Source organism: Vulpes lagopus, chromosome 1, assembly GCF_018345385.1.
Source record: "Vulpes lagopus strain Blue_001 chromosome 1, ASM1834538v1, whole genome shotgun sequence".
In the NCBI taxonomy this organism is placed as follows: domain Eukaryota; kingdom Metazoa; phylum Chordata; class Mammalia; order Carnivora; family Canidae; genus Vulpes; species Vulpes lagopus.
The window spans coordinates 14,048,004-14,073,737 of NC_054824.1; the positions used below are offsets into that span (position 1 = coordinate 14,048,004).

At 38.0% G+C, this 25,734-nt stretch overlaps 1 protein-coding gene, 1 long non-coding RNA gene and 1 other non-coding gene across 6 annotated transcripts in view; 1 reads left to right on the forward strand and 2 right to left on the reverse strand.

Annotated features, from left to right (window-relative positions):
• Positions 1-233: 233 nt before the first annotated feature.
• Positions 234-12,515, reverse strand: LOC121496186. Its single transcript, XR_005989120.1, has 3 exons — positions 12,101-12,515; positions 9,863-10,018; positions 234-501 (listed from the first exon to the last, which is right to left on the reverse strand). It is a non-coding gene; the product is annotated as an uncharacterized LOC121496186 (long non-coding RNA).
• Positions 12,516-12,618: 103 nt separating this feature from the next.
• The window catches only part of ASCC3 (activating signal cointegrator 1 complex subunit 3), a 347,397-nt gene continuing 334,281 nt past the window's right edge, over positions 12,619-25,734 (forward strand). For 2 of the 4 annotated variants that reach the window (XM_041745387.1, XM_041745404.1), the window contains exon 1: positions 12,619-12,900. The gene's annotated coding sequence lies outside the window, so the exon portion shown is untranslated. The remainder of the gene's footprint in view (positions 12,901-25,734) is intronic. The other 2 variants (XM_041745396.1, XM_041745410.1) reach the window with 2 other exon arrangements.
• On the reverse strand, positions 17,453-17,583 carry LOC121475357. The gene has a single exon (XR_005983730.1). It is a non-coding gene; the product is annotated as a small nucleolar RNA SNORA38 (small nucleolar RNA).

The window sequence follows — 25,734 nt, forward strand, 5'->3', positions numbered from 1 at the left end:
ATGCTTGGCAAATAGCGAGATAGGGGAGCAGTGAAAGCTAGCTATTATTTGTTAAAAGCCAACAGTGTTTGTCTTGTTTGCTACTCTGCTGACTTATATATAGTAGGTTCTCTCTATAGATAGATAGATAGATAGATAGATAGATAGATAGATAGATAGATATGTATATATACATATATATTACTTGAATATGTTGACCTTACACAGAAAACAGCCAGTTATTTTATCAGCAATGTGTTTATTCAGTAATAGTAGAGGAATTGCTCTTTGGACATGCAAGCTATGGCAAGCTACTGGCAAGTCCACAGATCAAATGAGAGAAACATTATAAAGAAAAAGGAAGAAGTTGGGGGTTGGGGAACTGCTGTGAATGAAAATTCACTGGAGAAAAGCGAGAGTCCAGGGTCCTGATGATTTCCCATTGGCTGAGTTGTGATATTTTCTTATTGGCTGCACTTGTGGTTGGGTCTGGAGAAATTCTTCTTCCTGCTGGTTTCTTTCCTGTTAGGGATGCAAGATATCTCTCCTTTTGAGTCTGCAATTGACAAGGAGTCCTAGGGCATGAAAGCTCCCCCTTTGTCTCTTTTTTTTTTTTTTAATTTTTATTTATTTATGATAGTCCCAGAGAGAGAGAGAGAGAGAGAGAGAGAGAGGCAGAGACACAGGCAGAGGGAGAAGCAGGCTCCATGCACAGGGAGCCTGACGTGGGACTCGATCCCGGGTCTCCAGGATCGCGCCCTGGGCCAAAGGCAGGCGCCAAACCGCTGCGCCACCCAGGGATTCCCCCCCCCCTTTGTCTCTTGACTCCATTTCAAATGAGGTTTCCTTCACTCAGTTTCAGAAGTGAATGGATGAATGAACCTTCACATCAACGTATAGAGTTAGCTAAAGGTAGCTTTCATTCTGAACCTCTTGAACCTATGAAGTCAGAATCTTATGCCTGACTTAACCTTGCTCTTCCTGACCAATGACTATAATAACCACCTGTATGATCTGTGATTTGATTGACTTCAAGCATATCAGTCCTGCTTAAGCTGTCAAGGTAGAATTTCCATCTCTAGCCTATTTTGTCATTTAAGTCCTATATCCCTACTATATCTCACAAAGAACAACAGAAAAATTACACTTCATATCTAAATTAGGAAGAGCTAAACGTATCAAAATTCAATTAAAAATTATTTTAAAGAGAAACGACATTAATAAGTGGCACCTTAACATTTAAATCTTATAATTTCATTTTAAACTATAATGGTATTATTTCTTCAGGGATGACTCCTTAACACATTCATGTAAAGAAAGAATGTTCAAAATATAGGGGCAATTTTTAACAACTTCAGTGTTCCTTATGGAGGTCTTTTTTTTTTTTTTAAGATTTATTTATTTATTCATGAAAGACACAGAGTAAGAGAGAGAGGCAGAGACACAGGTAGAAGGAGAAGCAGGCTCCATGCAGGGAGCCCAATGCGGGACTCGATCCTGGATCCTGGGGTCATGACCTGAACGGAAGACAGGCACCCAACCGCTGAGCCACCCAGGCGTCCCTCTTTTTTTTTTTTTTTTTTAGTATTTTATTTATTTATTCATGAGAGACACAGAAAGAGAGAAGCAGAGATATAGGCAGAGGGAGAAGCAGGCTCCATGCAGGGAGCCCAATGTGGGACCTAATTCTAGGACTCCAGGATCATGCCCTGAGTTGAAGGTAGACAAGCTTAACCGCTGAGCCACCCAGGTGTCTCCCTTATGGAGGTCTTAGTAGTTTACATTCTTTCTTAGGGAAGTCTTACACATTTACCCAATCCCCAAAATCACTGAACTGTTACTATACAGCTTCGTTTTTCCTTCACTGTCATTGCTGGCATTATAATCTACTGAAAAACTTTCAATTTTATTTCCTAGCTGTGGTCCAACTTAAAAAAGAATGCATTAAAAGTCAGTAAGCCTGGTAAAATCTTCCTATTTATATACACTGGGCAGTTAAAGGAAAAAGAAAATGTTTGTTATCCCATGCCAATCTTAATTTTCTTTGTGAGATGCTTCATAATCATTCAGAAGGTTTTAAAATATAAACTTACAAAATCAGTAGTTGAGAAACACCTTTTTAAAAAAATGACTTAATTGCAGGGATTGAAAACAACGAATTCTCCAATGAGAAAAGTGAAAATTTAGGTGGGGTATAGTAAAGAACTAGAGCCTGCCCAAAGAGAAGGCCTCGTCTTTGCCTTCAGCCTTTTTTTTTTTTTTTTTTTAAATTTTTATTTATTTATGATAGTCACAGAGAGAGAGAGAGAGGCAGAGACACAGGCAGAGGGAGAAGCAGGCTCCATGCACCAGGAGCCTGACGTGGGATTCGATCCCGGGTCTCCAGGATCGCGCCCTGGGCCAAAGGCAGGCGCCAAACCGCTGCGCCACCCAGGGATCCCCGCCTTCAGCCTTTTAAGATGTGGTTATCTGAGGGTCTTGGTTCATACTTAGTCTAACAATGTGATTTAGGTTGGGGACTGGCAACACCTATATAGTCTTAGGTTGGGTATTGGTCAGTGGAAAAGACCAACAATATGACTTTGGGTGGGGGCTTTGGGTCACATAGTATCAGTAAACCTGGAAACTGAGATTTACCATGTGGGCAATCAATCGATCAATTATGCCTACATGACAAAACCCCTTAAAAATTTTTGGACACCAAGCTTAGGTGAGCCTTCCTAATTCATGGTACTCTATGCATACTGCTACACACTGATGCTAGAACATTAATGTGTCCTGACTTCATGGCTAAAGATGACTGAATCTCTGCGTTTGAAAGTCTTTTAAACTGTTTTACGTGTGCCTTCCTTTAATCTTAATCTGTATCTTTTCCTTTTAATAAGCCATAACCATGAGAATAATAGCTTTTAGTGAGTTTTATGAGTCTTTCTGAAAATTACTGAAACTGAATTTGGGAGAACCACTCCACCTTCACCCCCTCCCTCTTGCAAACTTGCAGTAAGTATCAGAAATGAGGGTGGTTTTGTACCTCTAACTTTGTAACTGGCCTAAACTTCTCATAGGGCATTTTCAGGTTTGTTGGAGAAGAAAGGTAACAGCAGGTTAACTTGACCATCACTTTGGAAGTATCAAGCTGTACTACAATGGTACAGAATGGAAGTTGTCCTGACCTTGCCTACTTTTAAAATGAACACAATCTCTCTTTGAAACTAAAGATCATTAACACCTGTAATGCATATTATTATATAATAAACACCTTTTTACAAACTTTTGTGAGATTTTCCCATAAGAAAAGATTTTTAAAACAGGTTGAAAAACAACCCTTTGAGGTATCAACAAGCCTCATAAATTAAGGCCAGGGTGACAACAACATGAAAAAATGCTGAGTGACATACTATGTGATTTCATTTATATGAATTTCAAAACCAAGAATAGTAATCTTTGTTGATAGAAGTCAGAATAGTGGCAACTTTAGGATGGGCTAGGGTAGGGAAGGGAGATTTAAATGCTGACTTGGAGGGGTATAAGGGAGTGTTAAGGAGTGTTGGAAATATCTCTATCTTGATTTGGTACTAGTCACATGAGGTGGATACAGTACTATCCTATCCATTTAAGATATATACTTTAGTCCACCTCAATTTTGAAAAAAAAGCTATACCTTAATTAAAAACTTAAGTCCTTCACCACGTAATAAAGGAAACACTGAATATTAAAGGAAAAGTATATTTAATTGACAAACACTTGGTATCTACTAAGTCAAGCTAGTACTTATGGATACAGCCTAGAGCAAAAAAACAGAAACAAAACCTGTTTATAGACTACTGAGTCAGCCATTCTTAGGCTACTACTAGCAACAGTATGGACTTGTAAAATTCAACATGGTTTTATTCTCTAGAATCAAACTTACAAAGATGCCTTTTATGATTTTGCATACAAAAGGCTTATAAATAAATCCTACCTATTCTTATATGCTCAGCTTGATACTCACTTTTTTTTTTGCAAAGGTTTTAAATCTCCTGAGGCCAACAGTGGCCTATCTTTACTTTGGATTCCTTTTGTACTCATAAAGTATCACACAACTCAGCACTTAATAGTTCTTGAATAGTCTTGTGTTAAATTTCTCTCCTTTTCAAACTATAAGTTCCTCTAAGTTCCTTGAGAATCGAGATTATATCATACTTTTCTTTGGAAAGTTCACAATGCTTAACAAAGTGTGGGTTATGTGATACATGTTTAATTACTTGTGGGTAGAATGAATAGAAACTTCATTTTGACCATATTAAAAATGCTTAAGAATAGTTTAAACTTCAGGAAAATTTAGTCCTTAAAATAATTAATATCCATTATTATACATTGTGATTTTTTACTAGCTCAATTTTTATGTGCATAAAAGAGATAAAAGTTAGTCTTGATATTCTATTCTGTTTCCCATGGCTCTCAGTTCTGATAAGAAGTGAAGAGAGGCTATCCTTATCTGTTTAATACAATATATTTGCTTTAATTAAGAAGGAAAAGGATTGTGGGTGAAACATTTGTCTCCCAATATGTCTTTATCTCTCATGGTAACAGAACTCCTTAATTTTAACTGAATATATAGTTGCCTAAAATAAAAACTACAATTCCCAGCTGCCCTTGAAACTAAGTGCGGCCATGTGACTAAATGATGGGTGTACTTTCAGTTCAGGTTCCCAAAATAGGTCTCTCTGCTACTCCTCTTCTTTAGACTGCTACTTGGAATATAGTCTTGGTTGCAAGTTATCTCATATTATTAGAGGAGAACAATACCCTAGAAATTATAGAATAAGAAGAAGGGACCTCGGTCTCTGAATGACTAAATCCTAAATACAACCACACTGTTCCAAGATGACTGTTGGGGAGGTGACTGAAAAGACATGACTGCTGGTTGACCCATGAGCTGAACCCCAGGCAATCAAAGGCACCCCTCCCTGTCCCCTGTCTTTGAAATATGAGTTCTCCTTGCCTTCTTGCTCCCAGAAGCTGCCCTGAGGACATAGCCTTGAGATAATGATGTGGTGCTGAGACTAGTTAGACAGTATAAGGCAGTATATATACTTGACTGAACCTAGTTAACGCACTTTTTACACACTTTTTAAGATTTGACAGGTGGGTGTAGGGATCCACGTGTCTTGTACCCTAAAATAAGCTTTGTAAGTCTCCTTTAGTTATTAAAACTGACACTTACCAACCTGGAGTGGCCTTCCTCTTTCTTTTGTCTCTTTCTGCTCTCCAAATACAGGGACCAGCTTCAGATTATATTGGGGATACTCCCAAGGAGCTTGTAAACCAAAGATTACTTACCTATCTTGTTTTGTGAGAGGAAAACTCTATTGCTACTGTCATTTTGGGTCTCATACAGTCTAAACAATTCCCTAACTTATCTGTTAGGGGAATCACAGCATGGCAACAGTTGGCAAGGAAAGATTCTTCCATTCCCACACAGTGCTTTAGGTAATAAATATGTTTCAGCCTCAAACTTTGGGTGGGTGATTTACTTGCATTAGAAAGGCAAACCTAGGGGATCTCTGGGTGACTCAGCGATTTAGCACCTGCCTTCAGCCCAGGGCATAACCCTGGAGTCCCAGGATCGAGTTCTGTATCAGGCTCCCTGCATGGAGCCTGCTTCTCCCTCTGCCTGTGTCTCTCCCTCTCTCCCTCTCTCTCTCTCTCTCTCTCAGTACAGGCAAAAGGAGAAGCAAGCTCCTTGCAGGGAGCCCAATGCAGGACTCGATCCCAGACCCTGAACCACGCCCTGAACCAAAGGCAGACGCTCAACCGCTGAGCTACCCAGGCATCCCATACTTAACTCATCTCTTACAGGGTCTTTCCTTCTATCAATATCTTGTAAGTTTGCTTGTTTTTCTATCTTAAAAACACACATAGACAAAAGTCTTTCTCTGGACCCTAAAATCTCCTCCATTGCTCCTCTTTTCATGCATTTATTAGACAAAAATGATTCTTATCCCTGTCTCCATTTTCTCTCCTCTCATTTATTCTCTTAATTTGCCATCTGATTTCCATCTCTATCTATCAAGTTGCTATAATTGCTTTCAATTCATCAATTATATAAATCTCCAAAGACATTAACTTAGTCTCTGTTCTCCTTGACTTTGAGCAGGAATTAACCTTGTTGATGACTTTTTTAAAAAATGATTTTATATATCTTTACTAATCTCTTTCCTCTTTGGCCACCCTTTCTTTCTCCTTTGCTAGCTCCCTTTCCTCCTCTGAATCACAAGGGTAGTGCACCTGAATTGTTTTGATCTTTTTCTTAATGATATTATTTTTTCTGAATTTTCTTTAAGACTACCCCGCTCCACATTTTATCCTTACATTAGATTTAGTATAGCTTTCACTTTAAAAAAAACCTCCCTATCTTACCATTTATTCTATTGAATTTCGCATTTCCTCCCATATGACCTTGTTCCTTGAACTCTTCCTCCTCCCATATATACTGCTTCCTCTCTAGACCTGCTGCACAGCCCTTTCTGGGAATGTTTTTTAGCTTCTAAGATTGGTACACCTTTTCCAGAATTCCATTTTTCCTCTTAGTTTTCAGCCTTATTTTGCTGGAATTTTTCGCTGGAGTTTCTATCCTTAGTTTGCTGAGGTAAAGATCACATGGGAGGAAAATGTTCTGCAGTTCTACATCCTTGATGATCTAAAAATAACTTTATTTTGCTCTTAGTTAATTGCTCTTTAGTTAATTGCTAAATTGAATGAGTATAGACTTTTAGATTGAAAGATATCTACCATTAAAATATTGAAAATATTCTATCATTGTCTTCTAGTATCCAGTGCTGTTGATAGGTCTGATTTTTTTTTTTTTTTTTTTTTCTTAAGAGATGGAAAGAGCCAGAGTGCAGGGGAGCAGGGAGGACCATAGGGAGAAGGAGAGAGAGAATCTCAGGCAGGCTCCTGACCCAGAGTGGAGCCCAATCACACAACCCTGAGATCATGAACCTGAGCTGAAATCAAGAGTCAGATACTTAACTGACTCAGCCACTCAGGTGCCCCAATTGGTCTGATTTTTATTCTTTCATTGATAATGTATTTTTTGTGCTTAGAAACTTGGGGGATTTATTATCATTAATATTATTGACTATTATTATTCCTAGTTTTTTTTTTTTTTTTTTATTTTATTATTCCTAGTTTTTATTCTTGGTTTTACATGATAATATCTCCAAGTATGGATGTTTTTTTCACCTATTTTCTGGTACCCAGTAGTCTACTCAATCTGAAAACTTGTTTCCTTCTACATTCCAAAAAGACCTCTTATAATTAAAACATTTTTTTCTCGCTTTTCTTTTTCTAAATCTCTTTCTTTTCTAGCAGTTGAATGTTAGTCTATTGGATTGGCTATCCATGACTCTTATCTTTTCTCATATTTTCTGTTCATTTCTTTGTATGCTTGTTCTAGACTTCTTCAATTTTATCGCCAGTATTTTCCCTTGAATTTTTCATTTAAGTAACTGTTTTTGTGTCTCAGAACTCTATTTCATCCTATGCTTGCTTCTTTTTCAGAGTACCTTGTATGTAGCTTATAGATATAATATATTCTGAATACTGAAATATATAAATTGGAGTGATTTTTAACAATGTTCTTTTTCATTTTATAAATTATATGTTTCCTTTAGTATCTTTTTCTGTTTTTCTTAGTCTTTATCTTTCATAATGGCGATTTTCCTGATTTTTTATTGTATGTTTATACATACACATACACACATGCAAATACGTTTATGTAAACATGTATTATACTATATATAACATTTTATATAAAAATATTTTTATTTACACATTACCTATAATATATAAAATATATAATATATAAATACATATATTTCCATAAATATATATTTGACAAAATATATATTTATGCTTATAATCTTAAAATACGTTAAATTTAAAAATTAAAAATATAAAAAAATATAAACTGGTCATTGATAATGGTTTTCCTTTGCTTTCAATAAGTAGGATGTCTTCCACTTTTCTCTCCTATATAGGAATTGTGAACAAGTAGCTGGGTTTGGTACTGTAGGACCAGGAATGCTAAATATCAGGTTTTACTTTAAGATGAGTAGGCAAGCAACTAGCTCTCTGGATACTGGCCCTGAGTACCAGAATGAGAATGGCATTTCTCTTTCTTGTCAACATAAAAGCTTTCATTTCCTCTCTACTATTTACATAATTCATTTCAAGAAGACTTTAGGGGTCATTTTTGGTTTCTATGTTTGGTGGCAGGTGTCTTTGTCTACAAATGAAGAAGGAAATATGTGTGGTGCCTGAGTCAAGTGTAACATATTTCGAATGTTATCCCTATTTTCAGCCCTTATTCTCACTTCTGCTCTCTGCCATGCCTCAACCAACTCTTTTATAACTACTTCACTGTATTTTTTGGCAACGGTTTTGGGTGTTATTCCAGAGAATATGGTCTCTTTCTGTACTATTAGCTTTGTTTCTCAGGAAATTACTGAAGTTTCATTTTTCTTTTCTCTGTTGATCATACTTCTCTCCATTTAACACATACTATCTTTACTCTTTTCTTTATTCCTCAATGTTTCTAATTCTAAATTTTCATTTCAGCAGTGTATAGGAAAGAACATTAGGCAAATTACATGCCTAGTCCACGGATCTTGAACAGTAAGCCAAGAATAACTCTATAGATATTATAAGCATATATTTTGCCACTTGGATAAAACTTATTGCAGAATTCCCCATAGCTGACTATTCCTTGGCCACATGATCACCTCTACAAAATTCTTATTCAAAGGGAAATAGAATTACTTCCAGGGTAAAGGAAGAGCTCACATTTCTTTAGCTGTTTGGTAGTCTAGCAAATTCATTTTATTAATTAAGAAAGAGGAGGAAAATGTTGATTGGGTAGGCAACCACAGTGGCCATCATAATTTTTTTCTCCATATAATCATCATTTCTTAAAAGGACTAGGGAAGCTCATTTTAGAACTGAGCATCCCTCAGAGGTTAAGTGTCAGCTACAGGTAAGACACTGCAGTGGGGTCCAGCAAAGATGGAATTTTAAGACCCAATGTTGTAAGCTGCAGTATGCAAAATGAAGGGGGGAACAACGGACTGAAAATAGGTAAAACCGAAAAGGTCCAGAAGGCGAGGTTGTGGGACACTGGTGAGCTGTGCAGACCTAGTGGACACATATACTGAGATATACTAAGAGACTACTGGGCTGCAAATGAGTCAGGAGCATATCAACCCATTCTGACAACCCAAGAGGTGATATGGCTGAGAATGAAAGGCTAGAATGCTAACAATGACAGAACAGAGAGATGAAAAGAAACAAAGACATGGAAGATTTTGTTGAGCCAATGAAAACATGTTGGAAGCACTTTCACCTTGAGATTTTCTGTTTTTGAGACAATTTTGAAGAAATTAAGGCACTATTAGTCAAATGATCTAGTTACATACACACACGTATATAATTTTACATATACGGATTTCATATTGTGCATGTATTATTTTGCAAACTATTTACTCAGTTGTACTCTTTGATATATTTCTGTATCAAGCAACATAGATTCATATCATACTTTTTTAATACCTATAAAGCATTCTACTTTGGAGATGTGCTGTACAATAATCCCCCTTTGTTTGTGGGGGATACACCCAAGACTGCCCCAGTGGATGCCTGAAACCAATGCTAGTACCAAACCCTGTATACACTGTTTTTTTCTTACATATGCATAGTTATGACAAAGTTTAGTTTATAAATTAGGCACAGTAAGAGATTAACAACAATGACTAATAACAAAATAGAATAATTACAATAAAATATAATAAAAGTTATGTGAATGTGGTCTCTTTCTCTAAATATCTTATTCTAGTGTACTCACCCTTCTTTTGATGTGAGATGATAAAATGCCTAGTGATGAGATGAAGTGAAGTGAATGACACAGGCATTGTGACATAGCATTAGGCCAGTATTGACCCCTTGATGATTTATCAGAAGAAGGATCATCCGCTTCCAGATTGTGGTTGACCTCATGTAACTGAAACAGCAGAAACAGCAGAAAGGGAAACCCTGGATAAGGGGCAAGACTACTATCATCAATTTAAATCAATCCTCTATTAATAATACTTTTTAAGTAGGAGTTTTAGTTGGTTGCCCAACCACCCATTAATTTCAACCCATGCTAATCAATATTGCCAAGAGATTCATACAATCCCAATTTCTAATGGTCAGATCCTGATTGCCTACAGTACTAAACTTCTTAAATTAAAAATCGAGTCTTCTTACATATTAGTTTCTAATTTTAACTTTATCGTCACTACCTTCCAATAAGCACCTTCTATTGTAGACAAACAGGTTATTCATTATAATGGAGTGCATCTGCAATCTTGTTTCCTTCTATCTGCTCATGGCACTTTCTGGACAGTTTTCTTTCTCTTCATTAGGAATCCTGTCATCAGACTCTTCCCACTAATATTTCCGAAAACCCTCCAGGGATTACAAAGAGGACAAAGATAGTTCTTAGAGTTCAGTGAAGTGTATTTCCCTCTAGGTCAGGACTGTCCAATAGAAATAAGATGCAAGCCACCTATGTAATTTAAAACTTTCAAGTAGCCACATTAAAAAAATAAACAGGTAAAATTACTTTTAATATATTGACACAAATGTTAACACTTCAATATGTACTCAGTATACTAATTAAGATATTTTACTTTTTTGGCACAAAGTTTCAAAATCTGGTGTATAATTTGCACTTACTGCATGTCTCCATTTGAATCTACCATATTTCAAGGGTAAAGAACCGCATTTGGTTAGTTACCAAATGCAGCTAGGCAGGGCTCATTTGCAGTTAGTTTCCTTCTTCCTCAAGTCTCTGGAACTGTGATGATCTGTGATAATCTGTTATGTGAATTCCTAGCACTTATTGTTAGTAACTCTCATTATCAGGTGGCTTCCTCTCATTATTTATCTTTTAATACGTTTGTCTTGCCTCACAAGTTAACCTGTAATTTTTTTTTTTTTTTTTTAGTCTAGGACTGATCCAACCTCAAAGTTGGGAATAACTAATAAAACCATGAACTAATTCTTTTGATGTATGGTTCCCCTGCAGCTAGTGCCTACCAAGTAAGCTTTCATGGGCAGCCCCGGGTGGCTCAGCGGTTTAGCGCCGCCTTCAGTCTCGGGTGTGATCCTGGAGACCCTGAATTGAGTTCCACGTCGGGCTCCCTGCATGGAGCCTGCTTCTCCCTCGGACTGTGTCTCTGCCGCCCTCCTCTCTCTGTGTTTCTCATAAATAAATAAAACCTTAAAAAATTAAATAAGGTCAAATCCAGTGAATGAGGCATCCATACATCCTGGGTCAGACAACTTCTCTGACTAGCGCTGGAAGAATATTTTCTTTTCAGGATCTGAAATCTGTTTCTCTCAAAACTGCATTTCTTGCGATCACATGAAACAAATCTAAAGTCACAGGACCAGTCTTTATTTGGAGACGTTCCAGTAGCTTTCTCTCTTCCGTGAAAATCCTCCCAAGTTCAATCAGTACTTTTTTTATGCATTACCTTTTGGGGTCCTCTTCATCATCTGCTCCCCTCTGAAATAATTCCAGCCTCTCTGAGTTTGTAATAAAGTGCTCAATCTAAGGGCACCTGGGTGGCTCAGCGGGTGAGCGTCTACCTTTGGCCCAGGGTGTGATCCAGGGTCCTGGGATCAAGTCTCACATGAAGCTTCCCACGTGGAGCCTGCTTCTCCCTCTGCCTTAGGTCTCTGCTTCTCAATCTGTGTCTCTCATGAATAAAGAAGTAAAACCTTAAAAAATATGAATTAAAAAAAAAACTAAAGTGCTCTATCTAAAACACCGAACTCCAGTTATGGTTTGGCCAATGAAAAGCATAACTGGATCACCACTGACTGCCTTTCTATAAAACACAGTTCCACTAGGCATCCAGAAACATTCCTTATGAGGAAGGGGATGGAAGAGGAGGGAGCCACGACCGTCAGTCGGGTCATGCCATCTTTGTATGACCGATGTTGAGTCTAGAACTCGTGTATACACGTTCACAAGGGAGTCCTTGAGGTTTGTTATTATTATTATTATTATTATTTTTAAAACATCGTCTACCTGTCTTTTCAAAGGAGCCAGAGAATCTTCAGGTATTTTGTTTTCGGTGGGGACCGTCCGACCCAAGCACCTGCTGACAGAGAAAACCTGAAGAGAACTGAGCTGAGAACTGAGAGCTCAGGGCAAGCGGACGGGAGACCAGGGAGCTAACTGCATCACGGGTCCAGGAGCCAGGCGCTCCGGCCGGCCAGGAAGATCACGGTGACCCGGTCCCTCACGCTCCCTACTTCGCTTCTCCCCTTCACCTTTCACAGGAATCGTTCGCTGTCTCCACCTCAGGGAGAAGATCGGAGAATAAGACGCAGTCAACTCAGGTAAGAGCAGGGAGGGTTCCTCGGGCGGTGACGAGAGGCGGCAGCGCCACGCGGTACCTGACGGCCGAGTCCCAGGAGCGCGCGCGCGCCCGCCGGCTCCTCTCGGCGGCTCTACGGGCGGGCGGGGTGGGGGGGGGGGGGGGCGGCGCCGCGCGCGGGGCGGGGCCGAGGGAGCCGACGTGCTGACGTTGGCGCGGCGGCGGGCGGGTGACGTGTAGGCCCGCGCCTGCCCCGCCCCTCGCCGGCCGTGTGGGTCCGGACGGTGGTCGGGGCGCTGCGCTCTGTGGCTGCGGGCGACCCTGGCGGGCTCGGGGAGGGGGGCTGCAGAGGAAGGCGTAGCGCGGCGGCTGCCCACTGGCGTCTTCAGCTCTGCCCTCCGCTCGCTCCCCACCCGGCGTGGAAAGGAAAAATGAAAACGAAAGAGAGGGGGGGACGCGAAGGTAGGAGCTGACGAGTGATGGGAAGCGCGCGAGCCGGGGCCAAGAGGTGAGGAGGTGGGTGTGGGAGGAGGAGGAGGGGGGCGCGGCCCGGGGCAGGCGGCGGGCGGCGGGAGGCTGGGGGCTCCGGGGTGGCGACGCGGCCCGACGGCCCCTCGGGTTTCGGGGGGCGAGCCACGGGCTGTCACCCCTCGTGGGGCCCGACGTCCTGTGGGTGGTCTCCGGACAGTCTGGTCCCCACCCTTGGGATCTGTAGGTCGGGGCGGCGATCCAAGACCTGAGCCCGGGAGTTAGGCCCCGACGTGACCAGATGGGGGAGATTGCCCTTCCCCGTGCGTGGGCAGTTTGCTTTCATGAGGGTTGTTGCTTTCTTCAGTTTCAAAGCCGTGGCAACTTACTCGTTTTCTTCACGTAGATTTTGGGGAAAAGACCTGCTTTGTATTTTTTTTTTTTTTTTTACCCCCACACCGAAAAGTAAATAATCCGGTTAGGGCGTTGATCATGGTGAATTGTGGGTGAGTTTGGTAAACGCTGAGTCTGGAATGTCATTTCGAAGTAAGTAAACGTGTTGCACACGTGAGGGAGGTGTGGTGGGTTACGGGGGCAGCTGTGTTAAATAGCCTTTTTTTTTTTTCCCTCTTATCATAAGTTACCTTATTTTTTTTTTAATTTTATTTATTTATTTATGATAGTCACAGAGAGAGACAGAGAGAGGCAGAGACATAGGCAGAGGGAGAAGCAGGCTCCATGCATCGGGAACCCGACGTGGGATTCGATCCCGGGTCTCCAGGATCGCGCCCTGGGCCAAAGGCAGGCGCCAAGCCGCTGCGCCACCCGGGGATCCCACCTTATTTGTTGAATGCAGTGTGTTCGTGTATTTTGCTCACCTCTGGTTGAAAAGAAGCATGAATTTCAGTGTTAGCTGAAAGGTTGGTATGGGTGGTGTCACACGTACACTCAAGCTAGGAATTGTATGTTCTTTCCCTAAGTAGGCTTAGATCGAATAGCCGGTATTTCTATCACTAGATTTCTTGTTTCTTGGAGAGAAATACCTTTTTTTTTTTTCCTCTCTCTCCCATCTTCAAAGTGTTGTGAGAAGTTAAGAATTCAGCTTCTGATTCTACGCCGGACTTCGCTTCTGTTCGCACATCTTTTTTTTTTGAATTTTTTTTTAAATTTATTTATGATAGTCACACAGAGAGAGAGAGAGAGGCAGAGACACAGGCAGAGGGAGAAGCAAGCTCCATGCACCGGGAGCCCAACGTGGGACCCAAACCCGGGTCCCCAGGATCACGCCCTGGGCCAAAGGCAGGCACCAAACCACTGTGCCACCCAGGGATCCCTGCTCACACATCTTTTAATGATGGCTATAATAATAGTCTCGCATGAGAAAAAAATGCTCGTTAGAGATGCCAGTTAAGTGTAGGCTAAGTAATCTTACTTGAATGAGTTAATTTTTCATGGCTTAGCCTTCTTGATCCCTGCTGAACCAACTTTTTTTTTTAATCATTTCATTCATTCATGTCTTCCTATGTGCAGGGCACTGTGCTAGGCCTAGGAAATCAAGAGAGAGACAGTGTCTGTGCTTGTGGAACTTTCTGTAGTCTCACATCCTTTTTCCAGAGAACCTTGACTGAAGGGTTCCTCTTGCTGTCGTGGATTTCTAGTGAACCAAAGTGTGGCTTTTCATGAGGATAAGTTATTGTCAATGTTTATACATAACTGGCCTCTAAAGAGGAGTAGATTGGGCAGCCCGGGTGGCTCAGCGGTAGAGCGCCTGCCTGCGGCCCAGGGCGTGATCCCAGGATTCCGGGATCGAGTCCTGCGTCGGGCTCCCTGCATGGAGCCTGCTTCTCCCTCCTCCTGTGTCTCTGCCTCTCTCTCTCTGTGTGTGTGTGTCTCTCATGAATAAATAAATGAAAATCTTTAAAAAAAATAATAAAGAGGAGTAGATTATTTTACTTGAACAGCATGACTTGATTTTGCCTTTGATCAAAAAGAAAATATACAGGGCAGCCCAGGTGGCTCAGTGGTTTAGCACCGCCTTCAGCCCTGGGCCTGATCCTGGAGACCCCCCAGCCGAGTCCCGCCTGGGGCTCCCTGCTTGAGGCCTGCTTCTGCCTCTGCCTTGTCTTTGCCTCTCTCTCTCTCTGTCTCTAAGTCTCTCATGAATAAATAAATAAAATCTTTGGAAAAAAAAAAAAGAAAGTATACGATGCCAGTGTTTTGCCAGTTAAAAAAAATTTTTTTAAGATTTATTTTTTTGACAGAAGGACAGAGGGAGTTTGTGTGAGGGGTGGCAGAGGTAGAGGCAGAGGCAGAGGAAGAGAGAGTCTCAAGCCCACCCCCCACCGAGTGGGAAGCCCAGTGCATGTGACTGGATCTCATGACCCTGGGATCATGACCTGAGCAGAAATCAAGAGTTGGCCACTTAACTGACTGAGCCACCCAGGAGCCCCAGGAATAATTATATTTCTTTTTGCAAAGTATCCTTAACTAAAAAATTCACAATCAGAAGTCAGTTTCTACCTGAAAAAGACTATCTTTCCAGTTTTTACATTGGTCTCATTGGATCTCTGTGTGTTAATAACTTGTAATTCACAATAATTATATGCACAAAGCATATCATCAGAAATATGTATGGTACTCATTGACAAGTAAACTTTTTGCCCCATAGTACCTCTCTGGGGAGGTAGTTAGCATAAGCTCTTTCAGTGCAAAGTATATCTTGATATAATGTGGCAGTTTTCAACTTTGAGAAGATATCTATCTGAAGTTGAAATTTTAACAAACACAAACATTTATGGAAAGAAAAAATGCATAATTACCAAAGAGGAAAGAATAAGGTATCTTATGTATTTAGTAATTGTAAGAAGAAGGTAGGCATTATGTGTCTATCTCATACATAGTTTTTTTTTAAAGTAGATACTTATTTATTACATCTTTTTGCCTAGTATAATGCCTTGCTTAAAGTAGACAGCCCTACATAAATGTTCATTCATTTAGCATACACCATCTCATTTAAGTCCTCCATTTTTGCATGTAGATGAGCAAGTATGTTTGAGAATGTTCGCTGTTTGGTCAGTTTCATTTTTCTGCTGTTCGCTATGATAATCTGCTTTACAAATTGTCTTATTTCTGAAACTCTGTTACTCAGATTTAATGCAATTTAATCCATCTTTGAATATTCTGATTTAATCAGATCATTCAACCTGAAGGGGGTGTAGAAAATCATTTTGAAATCCTGCTTTATTTTATGGATCAGAAAGTTGATATAGAGAGAAGTTAGCTGACTTTTTATCATCAACAAAAATGGGACATCTGAACTCAGTTCTCCTTATTTTTATTTTACTTTCAACTATGTTATCTTGCTTTTCATTGTTATTTGAATAGACTAACTCTTGGGGAGTAAATTAAGATAGAGTCTCATTTTATCTTTCTGATTTGGGAATTTTGGGTTTATCTTCTTTTACTTTTGTGATTCTCTTCAAAGAGAATTTGTAGGAAGTTCATTCATTATCAAAGGTTTGAACTGAATGAAAAATAAGGGTGGAATTTGGAAGAAGTACATAATTTAAAAAGCTATTAACATGTAATAAATTTACAGGTAGCAGTAAGCATTGTCAGGATATGGTTTAATAAGATCATTGTTGAGAAATACTTATATATATTTTTTAAGATTTTATTTATTTATTCATGAGAGACACAGAGAGAGAGGCAGAAACACAGGCAGAGGGAGAAGCAGGCTCCATGCAGGGAGCCCCATGTGGGACTCCATCCTTGGCCTCCAGTATCCCGCCCTGAGCCGAAGGCAGACGCTAAACTGCTGAGCCACCTAGGCGTCCTGAAATACTTATATTTGAAGGAGAGAAAGTTCATACCTACTTACTTAATAACTAAACCAAAGGTTTTCAGGTGTACTGAATCAAAATTTCTGGGGGAAGGTGTCTAGAAACGTCTAGAATGTCTAGAAATGCTAGAAATGCCAGTGATTCCAATGCAATCAATTCATATTGGAGAACTTTTACTCTAACCATATAATTCAAAAGCCTCTTAATTTTTAATTCTGTTCTATTAAAGCAGAACTTCAAAAGAAAGGAGGGATTTAGCCTCAGAATTATGGGTAGTCAGGCAGTTGCTAATGTTTCCCAGCATTTTTTTTTTTTTGTTTCCCAGCATTTTAATTTTTATTTTATTTATTTTTTTAAAGATTTGTTTATTTTAGAGAGTGTGCATGCCTGTGCGTGTGTAGGAAGGAGGGAAAGCGAGAGAGAGAATCCCAAGCCCACTCTTCGCTTATCACAGAGCCCAAAGTGGGCGGGCCTCCATCTCACAACTCTGAGATCCTGACCTGAGCCAAAATCAAGAGTCAGATCTTTACTGACTGTGCCACTCAGTTGCCCCAGTTTTCTAGCATTTTTAGAGACTTGCTAGGTCATTTTGAAATTAAGTCAGTGACTAGCAAGTTATTTAATTGTGTGTCGCTAAGACACATTGCATGTGATTTTGATAAAGGAAAACATATTCCATTCCAAGAGAGGAAATTCTTATTAATGAGACAATTTTCCTTTTTTTCCTTTTCCTCTTTTTTTTTTTTTTTCATATTTTGAATGTTGATCTTGAGCCTACAGTGAGAAGGCTGGCCCCAGACATCTCCAAATCCATGTTTCTTTGCCTCTAATTCTTATGTGTCCAAAGACAAACCCACACAGACACACCTGTTGTTGGAGGGTTCTATTTGTCTTTTTAGAAAAATTTCTTTATATACTTTCTTGAGAGTCAGTAAAATGCCCAACAGGCCACTCAGATGAAACACTATAAAAATGTTAAAATCTGCTCTTAAACATCAGCAGAGATAAATATACCTTCATCTTGATTTAAAAAACTTAATTCTAAAACACTACATAAATGATTTATAAGAACTTAATATGAAGATGATACTCAGTTTGCAAAAAAATAATTTCAATGCATCTTTTCCCAGTGTGCATGCATTTTCTAAATTAGACCTGATTTAAGCAGTACTTTCAGCACCAAAGGGGCTTGCTAAATGGTCTTTCTGAGTACATTCTTTAAGGAATGAAGGAAACTTTGCAAAATATTAGCACTGTCTGTACTCTGCAAATGGGGAAACAGAAATAACTTAAAGATCACTTTTGAAAAGAATCACAGATTAATTGCTGGCTTTGCAAGACTGTTCAGTGAATTGACTTGAAGCAAGGAAAAATACTAATACCCATGAATGCTGTCTGGTCAGTCTGAAGTAAGCAAAGTAGAGGCCTTGTCATTGATTTAAAAAGCGAAAAAGTTGGTGTCCTAAGTTACTGATTTTGTCTATTAGCTTGGGAAGAAATTAGAGCTGTTAGGGAGTTTGTAAAAATGATTGATACAGCTCCAGTTTTTCAGAGCTATTCACTTGGTATTTATTGAATATAATAAAAATGTTAGTTAAGAAATATCAGGTGACTGAAAGCTGTTCCTACATTCTTCTATTATGGATTTCCTTCTGAGCCCACTCCTAGCCTAGGCTTTCTAGCTACTGTCAGCTTTTATCATTACTTTTTGTTTTCCATTAGCCTGATATTTAGAAAGTGCTTAAATATTAATTTTAGAATTAAATTTTTGCATGTATAAGTTATTGAGTTCTTTGAGAAGAGTGGCATCATGAGTTGAATAAATCACATTAGGTTTTTATTTTTGTGTTTGAGAAAATTTACTAGTTTGTAAAATATCTCTTATTCAAGACTAAAATAAACTAATGATTAAATTAACTTATGTGGGAAAATATTTTTGAGGTCTTGAAATGAAGATGATGTAAAAACATTTATTTTATATATATGTTTTTGTGTGCACACATATGTGTGTGTATTCATATATGTAAATACTGGCCCTTTTTTATGGCCACTTTGGCCATCCTTCCTGTCACTCTATCCATCTGGCCATTACGCAGGTACTTACTGAGGACCTGCTATGCCCCAAACAGTATTTTAGATAATGTGGATACTTTAATGAACAAAGCAAGATTCTCACCTTCATGGGGCTCATATTCTGTTTGATGAAGCTGATGAAAACCCAGGAAACGTGTGTCATGTGATAAATGCCATGAAGTAAAGTGAGTTGGATGGAAGAGAAGGACCAAGAAAGGGGGTGTCATTTTAGATAGGGTGATCAGAGAAGGCTTCTCTGGCAAAGAGACATTTGAGCAGAGACCTGAGGAAATGAAAGAGCTACCTATGTGGCATGTGGGAGAGAAGTGTTCATGCAGAGATCTGTATAGTTACATCAGTGGAAAGAAGGCCAATATGGATGTCCCAATATAACAGGAGGAGAGTTACAGGAGATCACATCAAAATGTAAGAGAAAGTTAAGTTCTTTTAAGTATTTTGAAGTTTACTCAGAGATACGGGAAACCGTTGAAGGGTTTTGAGCAGAGAAGGAGCCACAAATGTTACCTGTTTGGGGAAAGAATCATTCTTGTTTATGTGTGGAAGATTGTTAGAGAGTAAGGATGAAAATTGGGAGACTAGATAGGGAATTGTAATAATCACCAGGGAAGAAAGGGTGATAGTGAGAAGAGGTCAGATTCTGAAAATATTTTGAAGGTAGAATTGGGAGAGTTTGCTGATGAGTAAAGCATAACTCCCAAGTTTTTTTGGCCTGAGCCAACAGGCAGAATGGAGTTGTGATCACTTAAGTGAGGTAGACCATTGGAGGAGATTTGCAGTGGGAGAGCAATTTTGATATTTCTAAGCTTGAGTTGACCTATTAGACATACAAGTGGAGATGTGGAAGAGCTAATGTGTATACAAATCTGGAGTATAGGAGAGATGTATAGGATGTGTAAGTTAAGAATTTGGAATTAGCATATAAATAATACATAAAGACTTGAGACTGAATGAGATCACCTAAGGAACAAGTGGAGCTGGAGAGCAGGTCTTGATCTCTGTTCTTGGGACACAGCAATGCTTAAAGGATAGGAGGATAAGGAGGAACCAATGGGAGAAAAAAGTGCCAGTATTGTTGGATAAAAAAAAAAAAAAACAAGAGATATTGGTGTTCTAGATGCAAAGTGAGGCAACTGTCTCTACAAGGGCTAGGTCAAAAACTGACCGGAATTAAACAAGAACTGAGAATTAACATTGAATTTGGCAATGTGGAGATAATTTGTGATACTAATAGCTCTTGTGGTGAAACAGTGGAGCTAAAAGTCTGATTGGAATGGGATTTTTTTGTAGATAAGCTGAAAAGTAGGGTGTTAATTGAAGAGGGCTGTGGAGTCAGTGGAGGTTTTTAAGTATGGGAGCTCCTATACTGTATTTTTAGGCTTTGGAGATGATCAGTAGAAAAGAAAATATTAAACACCAATAAAAATTAATTTATTAAAAAAAAAGAAAAGAAAATATTAGTAATAAGGAGAGAAGAAACAATTTCACTTCAGCAATTTTTTTAAAGATTTTATTTATATATTCATGAGAGACATAGAGAGAGGCAGAGACACAGGCAGAGGGAGAAGCAGGGACTCCAGGATCACACCCTGAGACAAAGGCAGATGCTCTACTGCTGAGCCACCCAGGCGTCCCTCACTTGAGCAGTTTTATCACATATACCTATTGAGTACATTTTTCTTGAATGAATTAATGAATGAATAAAAAGTTTTCACCAAATGCTGTATATTTTTTATTGGTGCTGAATAAAGAGTGGGATAAAGAACACTTTGGTTCTTTTTCAGATATTTTGAAAACTGATTAGGTTTAAAGTCTTCCTTGGTTAGATTACCATCTTGAAGTTTACTTTTTGACCCTGGGGAGCTGGTGTTTTTCAAGTCTTTACAAATAGTCTCTTAAGGTGTGCTCCTATGATGGGCTTATCTAATCTTTTACTTTGTATTCATTTTTTTTCTCTTTAACCTTTTAAAAAGACTGGTACCTATTTCAAAAATTTGGTCACCTATTATTATCTATTCCCTTTAATGGCATTGATGCATAATATGTGTGGGAACATTAAAACAAGTACCCAGATGCTCAGTGTTCAAATGTTCAGTCTCATTAACCTTAGAATTTACAGGTAAGGGCAGCCAGGGTGGCTCAGTGGTTTAGCGCCGCCTTCAGCCCAGGGTGTGATCCTGGATACCCCAGATCGAGCCCCAAACCCCGGATGAGTCCCACGTCGGGCTCCCTGAATGGAGCCTGCTTCTCCCTCTGCCTTGTGTCTCTGCCTCTCTCTCTCTCTCTCTCTCTCTCTCTTTCATGAATAAATAAATAAAATATTAAAAAAAAAGAATTTACAGATAGTATTTTCAGAACATACGATTTAACATTCAGTTTGATGCTTTAAAACTATTATCTCTCTTCTTAGCCTTCTGTATTTATTGACACTTAATTAAAACTTTTAATTATGGAATATTTCAAGAATATGGGAAATTTCAGAAAATAAATTAACAAATGCTAATATACTTGCTATACAGATTTAACAAGTTTAAATTTTTGCCTTATATGCTTCAGATCTTTCTCTTTTAAAAAATACTGCAATTTACAAGATATAACCAAGACATAATGAGGGGGTTGATGTGAAGAAATGGAACTGATTAACTTGGTGAAGAGAAAACTTAAAGTATGATGACTGGTGTGTTCACCTATTTTGAAGTCACTAATACGGAAAAGAGTGCCTAAATTTGATAACTTAAGTACAGATAGTTTTTTTCAAAAGTACATTTATGATCAGAAAGCAACATCTAGTAATTTATTGTCTATATTTAGATGGGAATTTTTATAAAACATTGGAAGACATAGTTCAACCTACACAGATGTCACTTTTATTTAAAAAGCCAACAGATATTATGATTTTCCTAATATCTTCACTAAAAATTCTTAACCGGGAATTTTTAGAGAAATGACTACATTAGTATTTAAAAATTTAAGGTTACATGCTATAATTTTTAAAACATTAGAGAAAATGAATTTTAAAAATATGTTTGTAATGCTTTTTGAAGCATGGTGTTTCTTTCAGCAATTAGGTTTTAAAAAGGTAGGGGATATCATTGTCAAAACCTGTTTTTCCTCTCGATTGTAAAATATGTAATTTATTGCTAAAAAAATATGGCCTAGAAATTAGAATATTGGAAAGAATGAGAACTAATAGGCCTGACTCTTTCAAACAGTTTTTCTCAGTTTAGGAAGCTCTGAGTAGCTTAGAATGAAGTCTTATAAGGAAGTGATGGCTCAACTCAGAACAAAGCACGGAGAAAACATTCTCATGGACTTTGTCAGGGCATATTTCTAATTGATATCACAGCAAAGCAAAAGAGAGTGCTCTGGTTTTTTATCAGTAGTAAAGTTTTTATTCATAAATATTGAAATAAACAATTCAGACTTGAGTGTTAAATAATGGTCCCTGGGATAGGTTTTTTCAGGAAGATTAAATAAAGCATATATATTAAATGCAGTGTAGTAAAATCATAAAATTTTTACTCTTTGTGTATTTGTACATAGAAAGGCATTCATAATGTCTAGTGAGTAACTGACTTTTCTGTTTTTTATATTTTTTGTTTATCATATAAATAAATTTGAGTCCTGAAATTAGTGTTTTTCTCTACTTGAGAAAGAGGGGTAGTGAGTGTGTGCTAACGTCTTTTATATGTCAGTGTTAGGGCTATTTAAGAATTTCCTTTACTGTGCACAAAACAATAAGTTAAGATCATACCCTTTGATTAATATTTTTTGGATTCAGAGTGGATAATCCTAGTTGTTTGGGTGTAAAAGCTTGAGTCGGATTTCCAAAAAAAAAAAAAAAAACTCATATTGGAAAATGTAATAGTGCTCCATACAGCTGTAACACACAGGAGCAAGTGTAAGGTCAGAAAAACCCTTTTCTCTAAATAGCTAAGTCTAGAGAATCACTAGAGTTTTGATTTGGTGAATTTAGGTTTTATTAAGGGACAGACAGAAATTCTTTGCATTTGTCTTCTAGAAGCCCATAGTTTGGGGTGGAATGAGAATTCTGCTTTTCTCAGGTAATCTGACCCAGGACCTTTTCAACTGGACCAGTGTCAAGAGAGTTAAGCACTCCTAGTGTGTCGTGTATCTGTTGTATGTGTTTTCTGGAGTAATATGTGAACTTGTTTAGTCTTTGTGAAATGCTTTCTGACTATATTCTTCTTGTTCATGACTGCTGCTGATACGTTTTTCTGGACACTTGTTTTTTCAAGGGCATTTAAAGAAAAGCTTTTCTTTATCCTTAAAAAGTAAAATTAATATAATTATAGGGGTCTCTTATAATATAAAGACTTTGGTTTATAGTTATGAGCCTAACTAGGTCCATTCTTCCTAGAGTTGGAAACCTGGGTTCATATAAGTAAGTAATTAGTTGGGGGAGGTAAATTAGAGAGTATGAACCTTATATAAGTATCATTTTTAATAAACCATTATATATATGTTGACTTATATAAAAAGTGTATATGTATATATTTTTTATATTTCCTTTGCTTTCACTGTTCTCCATGATTTCTAATTTGATTGGAAACTGTTGAAGAGCAGTTGCTTCTTGTTTCAGAATGAGTTAGGATAGGGGCACCTGGGTTGCTCAATCAGTTAAGCATTTGTCTTCAGCTCAAGTCATGTTCTCAGGGTCCTGGAATCAAGCCCTGTGTTGGACTCCCTGCTAAGCTCTTCCTCACTTGTGTTGCAACCTCTCTTTCACTCTCAAATAAATAAATAAAATCTTAAAAAAGAAAAAGAGGGACACCTGGGTGCATCAGTGATTGTCTGCCTTCGCCTTGGCTTGTATTTAATGGCCATGATGTATGTGTTTGTGTGTGTGTACAAAAATACATATAAATACATATGTTCACACAAAAATATATACTTAAAAGATTTTATTTTTCGCGCCCTGGGCCAAAGCCAAGCGCCAAACCACTGCGCCACCCAGGGATCCCCAAAAATATATATTTAAAAGATTTTATTTATTTTGAGAGAGTGAGAGAGTGCACTCATGTCGGGGGAGCGGCAGAGGGAGAGAGAGAATCTCAAGTAGACTCCATGTTAAGCAAGGAGCCTGACTTAGGGGCTTGATCTCACAACTGTGAAGTCATGACCTGAGCCAAAATTAAGAGTCTGACACTCAACCTACCTGCCACCCAGTTGCCCTGTATATCTTTTTTTTTTTTTTAAGGGAGCATAGTTTTAAACATTGGAATCATGCAGTGTAGCAGGATGCTCACAGTTTGAGATGCATATGGTGATTCAGACATGAAGGGAGCATCATTTTTCTTTGCTTATTCCTCATTCACTCTGGAACAAACATACAATATATGAAATAGTGCCAAAATTTCCAGTGTTGCTGTTTTTGTTTGTCTATGTCTTTTATTTGGCCTGTTTTATTTGGTTGATTCAAATAAGTGAATGTGTCTATGATGTGACTCTACCTTATTAACTAATTGATGGCAATGATGTACAAATTAGAAATTACTGCGAAAAATTACCCCTTTCTGAAATGGCATAATACAGGATTATATTATAATATGTCTATGAAGGCTGATATTTTCTAAATTCTGATCTTGACTGTGTTAAGTCACTTTTTAGAAGTAAAATGTAAATATTCCAGTTTCTTTTTCAAGATCTGATTTTTGTGCATATAATTCTAAATATTGAAATTTTAAATTCTAATTTTTACTCTATTCACAGCCTCCTCCCATCATTTGAGTGTTTTTATCATCCCTTTCCTACATTATATCACTTTGACCTTTGACAACCCACCCCCCTTTCCTCCACCCTGGTAATTTTCTAGTATCCATGATTGCCAACAGCTAATTGCTGGCTTTATCTTCATTAGGAAATAGAGTTTGGCTGTTTTGGAGGTTTTGTTATTTGTTTATAATGGAAACTACAGTAACTATATTTTCCTAAAGTTACTGTCAAACAGGCCCTTTTTAGAATTTAGAAACAGATTTGAAATATGAAGGATCTTAAGACTTACTATGTGATATTTTGGAATAATTTATACTAGAATTTTAGCCCACTGATTGTTGGTTAATAACATTTCACAAAGGAAAATCTATTTTGAAATCTATTTTCTAAAAAATCAGATTTTTTTCTTCCCTATTTGAATGTTTAAAAGGGCAATTAACTTCTTCAAGACCTTTCTTTTTTATCTGTACATATGTCTAATCATTCTGAAGATTCATTCAGATAATCACAGGTAGTACTTCTGGCCAATAAAAATAGTCTTTTGGGTTTTAGTCATTTATAAATTATATGCTAAGGTGTTAATATTTATTATTTTAGGATTTTTTAAATTTATTCATTTGCCATTTAGTAGGTCATATACAATATGGAATAAAAATTACCGAGGTAACAACTGCTACATAAGACAGTTTATCTTTTTTTTTTTTTTAAGATTTTAATTATTTATTCATATTCGATCCCAGGACCCCGGGATCACAATCTGAGCTGAAGGCATATTCAACTACTGAGCCACCTAGGCACTCCAGGACAGTTTATCTTAATGTGTATTCACTGTCATCTTATAAAACTGAACTTTAACCATGAACATTACGATGTGTCTTTAAGACCTCCAACTGGAATGTTTTTTCCTTTTGTTTGGATTTAAAATCCAGAATTTAATTATTCTCATCATTTAGACTCCATTGTCCTCCTACTGTCCCTATGTTATAAAACCTTAACCCTGGATCATAACAATCTTTTTCCTTTGCCAGATTGTTGCTAATCCAAATTTGTGTTTTTCCAGTATAAACTGAATATTCATTGCTACTTGAAAAATTGTGTAATGATTTATTAATTAATTTCCCATCTTACTGTTGGTAAGGTCAAACTTTTGCCTCTGTCTTCAAAACTTTTTTCTCATCGTCTTTAGAATACTTCCAGCAACCTCA